Source organism: Lithobates pipiens, unplaced genomic scaffold (assembly GCF_037356315.1).
Source record: "Lithobates pipiens isolate NorthernLeopardFrog02 unplaced genomic scaffold, aLitPip1_a1.2 Scaffold_13, whole genome shotgun sequence".
NCBI lineage: Eukaryota > Metazoa > Chordata > Amphibia > Anura > Ranidae > Lithobates > Lithobates pipiens.
In genome coordinates, this window is record NW_027507718.1 from 282,206,810 (window position 1) to 282,219,393 (window position 12,584).

The 12,584-nt window shown below is 41.2% G+C and overlaps 1 protein-coding gene across 3 annotated transcripts in view; it reads left to right on the forward strand.

The window, feature by feature from the left end:
* The window catches only part of SGMS2 (sphingomyelin synthase 2), a 92,162-nt gene that overhangs the window by 29,115 nt on the left and 50,463 nt on the right, over positions 1–12,584 (forward strand). Inside the window, exon 1 of one of the 3 annotated variants that reach the window (XM_077476685.1) lies at positions 952–1,199. The exons of the other annotated variants lie outside the window; for them this stretch is intronic. The gene's annotated coding sequence lies outside the window, so the exon portion shown is untranslated. Of the gene's footprint in view, positions 1–951; positions 1,200–12,584 lie in introns of those variants that run through there. 3 annotated transcript variants of the gene reach the window in all.

Sequence of the window (12,584 nt, forward strand, 5' to 3'; positions counted from 1 at the left end):
TGAGGTTTTAATTTTTTGCTAAACAAACTAAAAAAGACCGAAGTTTAAAAAAACCTCAGTGGCACTGATTGACATTGATAGATGGCACTGGATAGGCAGCATTGATGAGCTACTGACAGGTATTACTGAGTGGCATTTGACAGGCATTACTTATGGGGCACTGATTGGCACTTTTATGGGCACATTTATGGACTTTGATGGGCACTAACAGGCATCATTTATGGGGCACAGGCTGGCAGGTGATGGTCAGTGATTGGCAGTTGTAGGGCACCTCTGATGGGGGCTGCACTGCTAATCAATGTGCTGATTATCAGCGCAGACCCCCCTCTGACAGGGACAGCAGCCGATCGCTCGAATCAAGAAAAGCCATTTACCGGCATTTCCTGGTTCACACGATGATCAGCTGTGATTGGTCACATCTGACCACGTGGTAAGAAGCCCCCGTCAGATGCTCCATACCACGATCGGCTATGCGGTGTGTCAGAGTGACACACCGCAGCTCCGATCACTATGCATCTGCTTTGTTATCCTGATAATGTCATATGACGTCCGGTCGGGAATAACAGAACCATTGCTATATGGCGCTCGGCAAGTGGTTAAAAATAGTCAAACTTAAAAACCGGAGACCTGCTGTATGAAAAAAACATGCATTGCTGAATTTTTTTAACTATTGGCTGTGAATCACAGGGGAGGATTTACTAAAACCGGTGCACTCAAAATCTGGTTTAGCTGTGTATGATAGCCAATCAGCTTCTAATTTCAGCTTGTTCAGTTAATGTGTTACTAAACCCAGGACTCTGCATTCACTATATCTGGTCTCACACAGTACACAGAACATGGAAATGCAATTATTTAGTAAATATAAACTGCTAAATACCTTTTCTCATCAGCAGTATATAGAGAGGAGAATCAGAGACAGGATCAAACAGCCTTCATACACAATACAGAGGATTACTCTTATGCCACGTACACGCGACCGAACTTTCCATCAGAATAAACTCTGACGGTCTTTCCGACGGAGTTCCGAGGGAGTTCTGCTGAGACGGACTTGGCTGCTCGCGATCACACCAAAGTCTGTTCGTTTAGAACGTGATGACTTACGACGGGACTAGAAAAAGAAGTTCAATAGCCAGTAGCCAATAGCTGCCCTTGCATCGTTTTTGGTCCGTCGGAATAGCATACTGATGAACGGTTTCACAGTGAGTATAACAAGCATGCTTTACTGAATATAGCTTTAGTAAATAACCCAAACAGGTCTTTCGATCTGTAGCCTAATAAATATCATCTGCAACTGGTCACCTTGGGTTGGTGACCACCATTCCTCTTTACTCCATGTTTTCATACACATTGAAGTCTTTTTTCCCATATCAGATTAATTCTAGGTTTTACTTAAAGTAGAACTAAAGCCAAAACTTTTTTTTTTCTTTTTTTGGATAGAGTTATGAGGAAGGGTTATAACCAGTATTAGTTTCTTTCACCATCTGTGAACCATTGGGGAGATTTCCCTTCACTTCCTGTCCCATAACCACAACAGGAAATAAAACAAAATCCCTGGTTGTCACATGGCTCACCAGAACTAGTGTCCCCATCGGAAGATTTTTCCTTTATTTCTGTTCTGATGACAACTAAAAGCATTAGTAATGCTATTACATTACCATCATAACTTTGCACTAATTTCCCAAAATCTGGTTCATAGGTGAGGTGGTTTATGAAGTCTGCAGGTAGCGGAATTCAAACCAGACTGGATTTCAGTGACTATAACTAAGGATCTAATTTGGTTACCATCATCTTTCTGTGTGTTGACAACACTAGAACATTGGCTGACATTGAACGGCCTCTTTCGTGTACTTGGATTAAATTAGTCACATCCCTAGCAATCATAACTGCTGAAGCTGAACACTGATAAGGATCCAGGGAAGGTTTGCTCATATGTCTTATGACTGAAGGAAGTGTAATATTTGCTTTGTGCGTGACTATTTGCACCAATCAGTTACTATGAATGTGGTTTGACACATGCCTTAGTCCATGACCAATGACATGCAGTATGTGGCCAATTGTTTTTGTTCTTGGCAGTTTAAAACAAGTACCCGCTTGTATTTGTTCTACTCTGCACTGGCCAGAACAAGGCAAATATGACTTGGATATTGTGAGCTCAGTTTTAGAATGATTTAGAAATGCATATGTAAGAACTCTGCTTGTGTGTTTTGCTTTTATATAATCTGTATTTTTTTTTAATTAAAAAAAACTAAGTTAAAACAGAAAAAATTACTGTCAGTGGTAACCATCTAGTAGATTTCCCAGTCTACACACTCATCATTTGCCCAGGTAAGTGCTGCACCCAAATAAAATGGGTTCTATGGGCACTTTAAAAATTCAAGCCATAATTACAATGTACATCATATACCATCTACTAATCTCCACCCCACCCCCACCCTCGCTCTTTCTCTATTTTCTCCTGTCATTCTGTTACCTATCTACAAATATCCACAGTAGCTTCCAAGTATGGCAGACAACTCCTGATATTATATTAGAATTATTTAGTATTTTATTAATGTTTTTAGATGCAATATATATATCTCCAAAATATATGAAAAAAGCGAAGGGGGTACATCATCCTAAATAGCATAAGACAAAAAAGGGGGAAGAAGAAGAGAACAGACTATACCGGTACTTGAACAAGATATAACAATTTGTAATACATTTTTAATTTTATTGATACAAAGTCCACACTATACAAATATAAAATTCATTAAAAAAAAACATATGTTCTAATATACTTTTGTAGTCAAAATCATAAATACTGGTTGACGCGTTTCACCAATGGCTTCCCCAGAACCAGTTAAATATGACTATAGAACCTAGGAGGACCAAAAATGGGAGAGCAGAGGTATATAAGTCAAATCCTTCAAGTATAGATTCTAAATATTACAGTATATGTACATTATCAATAAATATTCCATCTAAATCTAAATATATATATATATATATATATATATATATATATATATATATATATATATATCATATGCATTTGTGACTCTAGTCATATTATAATTGAATGTTACCAAAAATTACCTTTCCTTTTCAATCTACAGCACTGTCATTTTATGTTAAAAGGCAATGCAATATGGCTACCTGGAGGCGTTCAGTACACAAATAAGAGCATCCCTGAAAATGTCATTACCTGTCTGGTGATAACCTTACTGATTTTTCCAGCACTCTGCACTAAGATACAAGTGCGATTTTTGGCATCCCCTGCAACAAAAAGGCATTTTTTGGTGAGATACTCCGAAATGGGAAATTACATATAAAGGGATGCAGACCCTGCCACTTTCTTTATTAGAGCTCGGCAGGTGCAGCAGCCGATTGATAATTATAAAACCACTCCCATACATATTTACTCTGCACATGGTCACAGACAAAACAAACAGTTATTTCTTTAGAATAACAAAAGGTAAAAATCTGCAACACAGTTTGTTAAAGCGGGAGTCCGCCGGGACTCCGCGTTTTTTTTTTTTTTAAAAGCCAGCAGCTACAAATACTGCAGCTGCTGACTTTTAAAATAGTGACACTTACCTGTCCAGCGCGCCCGTGATGTCGGCACCCGAAGCCGATCTCTAGATCGTCTCTCGGGTCCTGCCGCCGCCATCTTGGGTATGGGAATCAGGAAATGGAGCCTTTCGGCTTCATTTCCCGGTTCCCTACTGCGCATGCGCGAGACGCGCTGTGCAATAAGGACGGTCCCCGCTGCCTCTGGGATCTGTGTGTTTCCCAGCAGGCAGCGGGGCACTTGCGGAAAGGGGCGGGCACTTGCGGAAAGGGGCGTAATCTACGCCCCTTTCCGCAGAGAGCTATCCCGGAAGTGGGTGCAGATACCTGTACTGTACAGGTATCTGCACCCCCCTCCCCCCTGAAAGGTGCCAATTGTGGCGCCGGAGGGGGGGAGGGTTCTGATGAGCGGAAGGTCCACTTTAGGGTGGACCTCCGCTTTAAATTCCTTGCAATGTGCATGGGGGGGGTTTCTCAACAAAAGTGGAGTTACTCTTAACATTATTTGCTTGGACTTGGCATGCTGACAAATGCAGATGGGAGTGTGGAGTTTCTGATGCCTTAAGAAAAATATATAGCTATGAAGAATGATGTTATGCTGTATATCAGGCATCAGTAAAAGGCAGACCGTGGTCCAATAGCAGACCACATCACTGTTCCATGTGGACTGCCACAGTACCACCATTTAGGAGTCTTTTCTATTCACTGCTGTTGCTCTGTAATCCCCCCAGAGCCAACAGCGGGAGGCAGGGCAGTTCTAGATGGAGGGCAGGAACTGCCCAAGGTTAATAAGCAGGTGATTGGCTGCTAGGATAAGAAAGAAGTCCTTGACCTTTTTTTCCAAAACTGCACCAAACCAAGCTGCATGGTGCTGCAAAAACATACGGTTTGGCACGTGCGAAAATGCGTCATGGGTACCGACATGATATTCGGAAAATTTTACTGACCAGACCTTGGTGAATTTTAATTCAATATCCTGCAGTATATTGTGACATATTAGAAATGTATTCATGCAGACTTGGAAAAATACTGAGAGGCCCACTCTGAGAAGGGGAAATAATGATGGGCAAAGTATCACCCAGAACAATCAGCTATATATATATATATATATATATATATATATATATATATATATATATATATATATATCTCAGTTTACTGGCCAGTGAAAGATTAATTTTGATTGGTTGCTTTACGTTACTTGGATCTTGGTTACTGTTCGATTGACCAAGCCTAATAAAGTGGTTCATGTTCCCTGGGAGGAGTGATTAGAAGTCTGCAGGTACAAGTAAAGCAACTGTTACATTGTACAATATATAAATAATAATGTAAAGTATTATTGTTACATTTGTTGAACATTATCTTTTGTAAGGGGATAATGTAATGGCCCTCTGCCAAACCCTAGTACTCACTTATGTAGGTGGGTTAATAAAACAGGGAAAAAAACAACCACATAAGGTAAAAAAAATAATAATAAGCCATGTGTAATAAATGATAGTTTAATAGAATAAAATTTCCATCCTGTGATTGCGCGCAATGCGAGGAAAGGGAAGTAATGGCAGTGTAATTCCTAGGAGACTGACCTGCGTTTTCAGTAGACATCAGGGATTTTCACCTCGCTCTTTACTTGGTTGTTATGGTTACAAATAAGCCCTACCCAGTTAAACTAAAATGTATTTAAAAGATTGTGGAAAACAGATGTATTGCTTTTATAGGATTATAACCCTTAAGCCCCATACACACTATCAGATTTTATGCAGATTTTTTCCTTCAGATTTACCAAAACCATATAATATGAGGTCAAACCTTAGGAGTTTCAATGTGTATGCAATCAGGCAGGCCCTTGCAGTATATGGTTTTGGTAAATCTGAAGACAAAAATCAGCAGAAAATCTGATAGTGTGTATGGGGCTTTAAAGTGGAAGTAAAGTCAAGATTTTAATTTGTCTTCATCTGCAATCTAATTATACATATAATACAATTAAATGCTTCTGAGCGCTACCCTTCCTGAGATATAGTTGTTATTATTCTGGTAACTTGCTCTCACAGTCATGGCATCCTGGCCATGCCAAGATGTTCAGAGCGCCTTGCCATGAAGACATCCCTATCTGTCTACTGCATAGGCACTTGCTCACTTATCTTCTCCTGTTTACTTATTGCTATGGGGATTAGCTGTGCCATTGATATTAAAGACTCTGATGTGTGTAGAAGACCACATTGGACTGTGAAACCAACCGATAGGTCATTGATGCATAAAGAAACGATGAATGAGGTGGGTATTTATCTCATGGGAATTCATCCCTCAAAGGTAGGCTTTGGTAGTGTACTCAGTTGAGATCTTGGGGCTGCTACTTGCCTGATACGATGGAGATGGCATTTCAGCTGGAGTAACTTGAGATGGTATAAAAGAACAATCAGTAACATATGATTCTCTCGCTTGGTGGTTTAGAACTTTATTGCCGATGATAAAGGTTAGAGATGAAGCCAACGTGTTTCAGAGGAACAGCTTTCCCTTCTTCAGGGCTAGTAAGTCAGCAAATAGATAAATATTCAAAATAATAATAATAATATTAAAATGAATTTAATTGATATCAGTAATAACTATAACAATGATGATAATCATAATAATAAGAAATAATGTAAAATTATAAACATGATAGAGATGGTTGCAATAATAGCCTTCAAAAACAATTACAATTGGGTGAGCTGTTATGTATGGAAAATTGTATTTCTACCTGTGCCTATAAAACCAAACCTGCACTCGTGGGAATGTATCCATATCTTGTATGTGACTGTTTGTCCCTAAGTGTTACAGCGTAAGGTACTAAATGAGAGATGGTATAACATACTAAAAGGGTGTAAATAGGACAAAGTTTACTCCTATTTGTAAGGTGTGTCACAAATACCAATAGGTAACAATCATCTTAGGTGATAGGTGTTGTGTCACAAGATTCAATTGTCCAACAATGGGAGACACTAGAAGTTTTTTCAGCGTAGGGGGTTCCCCTTAAAATCCATACCAGACCTAAGGGCCTGGTATGCTCCCGGAGGGGGAAACCATGCCGGTTTTTTATTTAAAATTTGGCGTGGAGTTCCCCCTCGAGAGCTGATTATTCTCTGATTGGCAACGGCCAAAGTCGCCTGGCCTGGGGCGACTTAAAGTCATGTTGTAAGACGCCCTAAGTCGTGTTGAAGTCACTCCAAGTCGCGCTGTTATTCATACTCAAGTCGTGTCCAAGTTGCCCCCAAAAGTCGCGCTGGAAGTCGTGTTGCCCCTGTGTGAATGGACTCTTAATGTCCAAGCACCATAACAACCTTGAACTGAAAGTAAGGCATGGCCGTGCATGATCAGGATTTGTTGATGACATCTTTGGAGGGCAGAAGAAGAATTGGGGAAATAAATGCAGAACTGCAGACAAAGATGTCGCCAGCTTGGGGGGAGAGTGGCCTACAATAGAACACTCAGGCTCGGTTCACACTGCTGAGATGCGAGAACCCATGCGAATCTAGTACCGGTTCCTGCATCGCATACAACTGGCAGGCAGTTCGCACTGCCGTGTGCGAACCGCTGCAGGTGTCAAAGTTAATGACACCCCCAGGTTGGTTCGCATATCGCAGTGCAAACTGTGAATTTATATAGGAATCGGATTGCATGGGTGAACCATGTGATCGGATTCTGGTGCGGACCAAAAAAAGGGTCCCACACGACTTTGGTCCGAATGTGATGCGATTGTATGGCTGAATTTGCATCGCACAGACATAGCATTTGATTTTCATAGCAGTGCAGTGTGAATCATTCGGACAGTGCAGCAGTGGGAACCTGGCCTAAGTAAGGGAAACAGCTTTCCCTTTTGTGGAGGGTGGGTAACCAGAGCACTGATAGTAGTGAAACAAAGCATAAAGGATGTAGGTAAGTACTATTAACCTTGTTTTTTCTGTAAATTGTTTGCATGTAAACAGTCAGGTCCATTAAGGGAGAGGGGGCCTGCTTTACAACATCACTCTGCAATAAGGTTGTGTTATCACAACAGCTTTAAGGCAATAGAAACGAAAGCCTCGTACAGACAATCGGATTTTCTGCAAACAAAGCCTCTGGTTTTTGTCTGAAGGGCGTTGGCCAAAAACTTGTCTTACATACAAATGGCACACAACTGTCGGCCAACAAACACAAACTTAGACGTACTACGAGCCGATAAAGAGGAAGTTAATTTATCAGGCACCACCCTTTGGGCTCCTTCTACTAATTTCGTGTTAGTAGAAGTTTGAGTGTTAATTTGCACTTTTCATTTTGTGCTTTTCAGTTTGTTTCTGAATGGCCGTTCGTCAACCAGCCATGCTGTGGAATCAGAGGAGATAACATGTTATTTATTATTGGCCTTGAAGTTATTGCTTTGACCCAAGTCCAGTCCAGAAACAGGAGGAGGAGAATTTCTTGGACCAAAAATTGGTTGTTTTCTTAACTGTGACCAATTATGTCATATGCCTTTGCTACGGGAGCTCCAGGAGAATAAACTGGATGTTTTTCGGAATTATCTCCGGAAGATGGACCCTTGCATACATAGCCACATGCCCCTGGGATTTCTAGGGTGGAAATGGCCTCTTTATTATTAATAATTTAAAGCAAAATGTATTGATAATGTTCACAAAAGCACAAAAGGCAAGGCGTGATCTCTGTATTGACAGTTCCAGGGAGCAGGACAAGGCAATCTGTGAATTAAAATTGCTTTTTTTTTGTGTCACTGACAGTGCCAAACATCAAACATCAAACGTCTGAATATTTCAGAACAATGGGTGATAGGAATATAACATGTAATTAAAAGGAAACCTTTCACAAGAGAAAATGGGGGGGGTGCCATTGCTCCTTTTGAAAATGATGAGTGCCTGGTTGCCACGCCGACCCCCAAGCTTCATAACAAGTTTGCAGTGAAAGACACCTTACTTTTCTTTGACTTTCCTGAACTGGACACTTATTACAAGTCAGTGCCTTGGAAAGTAAAAGCCAGCAGGTCAGTATAACAGCCAGGCAGATAGTGTTTTCAGCAATGGTAGCCCCCAGATTTCTCTAATGCAAGTTTAAACACAATTAGAATTTCTTAATCCACAAGTAATTTAAAGGGATAGTTCACCTTTACCACAAAACTGCCTATGCATCTGTCAATAAAAACAAACTGTGTGTAGCTCTGACTAAAGTTGAATAAAGGGCTTGCTATAGGTGTAGGCCATTTACATATTTTATGAAACCTGACTGGATAACACCCAGGACATTGCTAAGTGAGGCCTAGTCATCACTACTCACCTCCATCGTCACAGGAGTGAGCTCTCAAATGCTGAACTCAGAGCTACTGTATCAGGGGAGAGAAAGAGTATGTGAAGGGGTTTGAATCGGAGAAAGATCTCACTCCTGTGATGGTGGAGGGGAGCAGTGACGACTAGGCCTCACTTAGCAACGTCCTGGGAGTACTTAGCAATGTCCTGGAGGTATTCCACTCAGACTTCACAAGGTATGTAAATGGCCTACACCTATAGCAAGCGTATTATTCATCTTTAGTCAAAGTTGCACAGTTTGTTTCAAGCTACAAACACTCCTTACCTGCATAGCCATTTTTTTTTGTAAAGGTGAACTATCCTTTTAAAGGCTAAGTTCACCTTTTCCAGAAACCAGCCTATGCAGTCAAGGGGATCTAGTAGATGTAATAAAACTGTGCAGCTTTGTAAAATGGTCTTTTATTTGGGCCTTGCAGAATTGTGTCCTGGCTTGTTTCTACTACAGGAAAATTGTTGCTCTTTGTTTCTATTACACTGGTGTTCCGTCAGAGTCGTCGATCCATCGGATTAGGTAACAAAAGTGATGTTCTTTCATCTGCTCATGCATTCCACAGCTATCAGGGTTGCTAATCTGACAGAACACCTGCAGTCAGAAGGCAGCGGACATCTTACTACACCCAGCTACGTCTTGAATTAAAGAGAAATTTTAGCAATAAAGTGAGCATGTATAAATAAATATAGTATATTGACATCTGTGATGCAGTTTGCATGTTTAATTGTGAAAGCCTAAAGGTTTAGTGTTGAGCAGTGCAGGGTGTACCAGCACGGCCTCTGCCACCGTCCTACTGCGGTCGTCCAGGTCCTTTCAACATATAACAGCATCACAGATGCCAACATACTATATTTATTTTTATCTGCTCAGTTTATTGCTATTAGGGATGAGCTTCATGTTCGAGTCGAACATACGTTCGACTCGAACATCGGCTTTTCGCCCGTTCGGCGAATTCCGAACGTTATGGGCCGTTCGCACCAAATTCGTGTGGCGCTCACAGCCCACAATGCACTGCGATGCCGCAGTGCATTGCTGGCTCATGATTGGCCAAGCATGCACTGTGACCCCGCATGCTGGGCCAATCACAGCGCCGGCAGCGAGGAGAGCCATGATTGGCCATAGGCAGGATGCCTGTGGCCAATCATAGCTCAGGCTGTGTAGTACACGCCCCACACTATATAAGGCCGCCAGCGCGGCGGCCTTGTGTAGTGTGTTGGCATCTGTAGCAGTTAATGGGTGTTCTGTGTACCTTCAACACAGTATACACCGATCGTTATCGGACGATTTTTCGTTCTTGTTCTTCTGTAGTGGTTGTTGTCTGCGTGCCCTGACCGCAGTATACACCGCTATATTCACCTATATATCTAGCGATATATCCATCTTTTATAATAGAGCTGTCAGTCAGTGTTAGGAGATTGTGCGTGCTGTCTGCGTGCTCTGAACGCAGTATACACCGCTATATCCACCTATATAGCTAAATATCTTGCTCGTTTTAAATAGAGCTTTCAGTCAGTGTTAGGAGATTGTGCGTGCTGTCTGCGTGCTCTGAACGCAGTATACACCACTATATCCACCCATATAGCTAAATATCTTGCTCGTTTTAAATAGAGCTTTCAGTCAGTGTTAGGAGATTGTGCATGCTGTCTGCGTGCTCTGAACGCAGTATACACCGCTATATCCACCTATATAGCTAAATATCTTGCTCGTTTTAAATAGAGCTTTCAGTCAGTGTTAGGAGATTGTGCGTGCTGTCTGCATGCTCTGAACGCAGTATACACCGCTATATCCACCTATATAGCTAAATATCTTGCTCGTTTTAAATAGAGCTTTCAGTCAGTGTTAGGAGATTGTGCATGCTGTCTACGTGCTCTGAACGCAGTATACACCGCTATATCCACCTATATAGCTAAATATCTTGCTCGTTTTAAATAGAGCTTTCAGTAAGTGTTAGGAGATTGTGCGTGCTGTCTGCGTGCTCTGAACGCAGTATACACCGCTATATCCACCTATATAGCTAACTATCTTGCTCGTTTTAAATAGAGCTTGCAGTCAGCGGTAGGAGATTGTGCGTGCTGTCTGCGTGCTCTAAAAAAGACGGACGGCAAAACAAATTATACAGGGGTGATAACCCTTCCCTATGTTTTCCAAAAAGCTTAAAAATAGTTGTTTTGACTGGAGCTACACTTTAAAAATGTACCAGTTGAAAATTACAAACCGATTCAACTTAACACAACAAACCTACACAGTCCCTGTCTTGTTTGCACCGCCTGTATACTGCTGTTCTGAGTATATAGGGCCTGGGGGCCACACGTATTTCCTTTTTTTAATATGGGTACGGGGTTCCCCTTAATATGCGTACAAGACCCAAAGGGGCTGGTAATGGGCAGGGAGGGCTACCCATGCCATTTTTCTCAATGATTTTCAACCATATTGCAGGAACCAGATATAACATTAAAACCGCAAGCAGCTTTAAATGACGTTATTTCCGTTAAATGTCATTTTGTGCAGGGACTGTTCTAAACACGGGAAACACGGGGCACTTCACAGGCATACTACAGACACCCCCCAGGCACCATATTTAAAGGAATATTTCACTTTTTTTTTTCATTTTAATTGTCATTAAAATCAGTGCTCCCGCCAAACTGGCCGTTTTTAAAAGTTTTTTTTGCATTGACCCATGTCCCCTGGGGCAGGAGCCAGGTCCCTAAACCCTTTTTAGGACAGTATCTTGCATATTAGCCGTTAAAATGAACACTTTTAATTTCGAACGTTCGAGTCCCATAGACTTCAATGGGGTTCTAACGTTCGTACGAATTTGGGGTCCGTTTGAAAGTTCTGGTGCGAACCGAACCGGGGGGTGTTCGGCTCATCCCTAATTGCTATATTTACTCTGAAATTCAAGCTGTAGCTGGGTGTAGTAAGATGTCCGCTCTGTCTTCTTCTGACTGCAGGTGTTCTGTCAGATAAGAAAACCTGGTAGCAGTGGACGCAGCTGAAGGAACGTCACTTCCGTTACCTAATCTGACGGAACACTGGCAGTGAATATCCAATGGTTTACCCATCCTTGCAACACTAAAGCACAAGAGGGTTGCTAACAAGGAATTTGCCAGCCAGGCTTCAAGGGAAGCCCAAATGGCCTACAGGTATGACAATATTATTATTGAACCTTTTATAAAACTGCCTAGTTTTTTAAAAATCCACTTTGGCCATATGACTGCATGGGCTATTTTCTGGAAAAGGTTAAGTTAGCCTTTTAGGTGTTAAAAACATCACATTGGCAGCTTGGCTCTGTGTTTCCTATTGACACTGCAATGTCATCTGCTAAACACAATACAGAAAGTCTCAGATGGCCCACAAGCTATAACAGAGTTGAATTACACAATGACATTTACCAAACCTTATGAGAAAACAATATAACACATCTATATTTGACCACAAAGCACTGATTATATCCATTTATTTCACTGCATTAGTCAGCAGGAGAGGACTTTCACAGAGTGATTCATTTATCAAATGTTTTATCTTCAAAGAGGGTTTAATTTCCTCTTTAGTGCTGAGCCTCAGTAAGGAGCATCAGATATTAAAACTTTTTATTGTATCAGTGCTTTCACATATATTGGCAGCAGAAGATGATCATGGATATTTGACTTTCTCATTGGTTTGGGCTATGTAGATGGAAGGAATAGATGACTAGTCTCTATAAATGCTATATAAAAGCA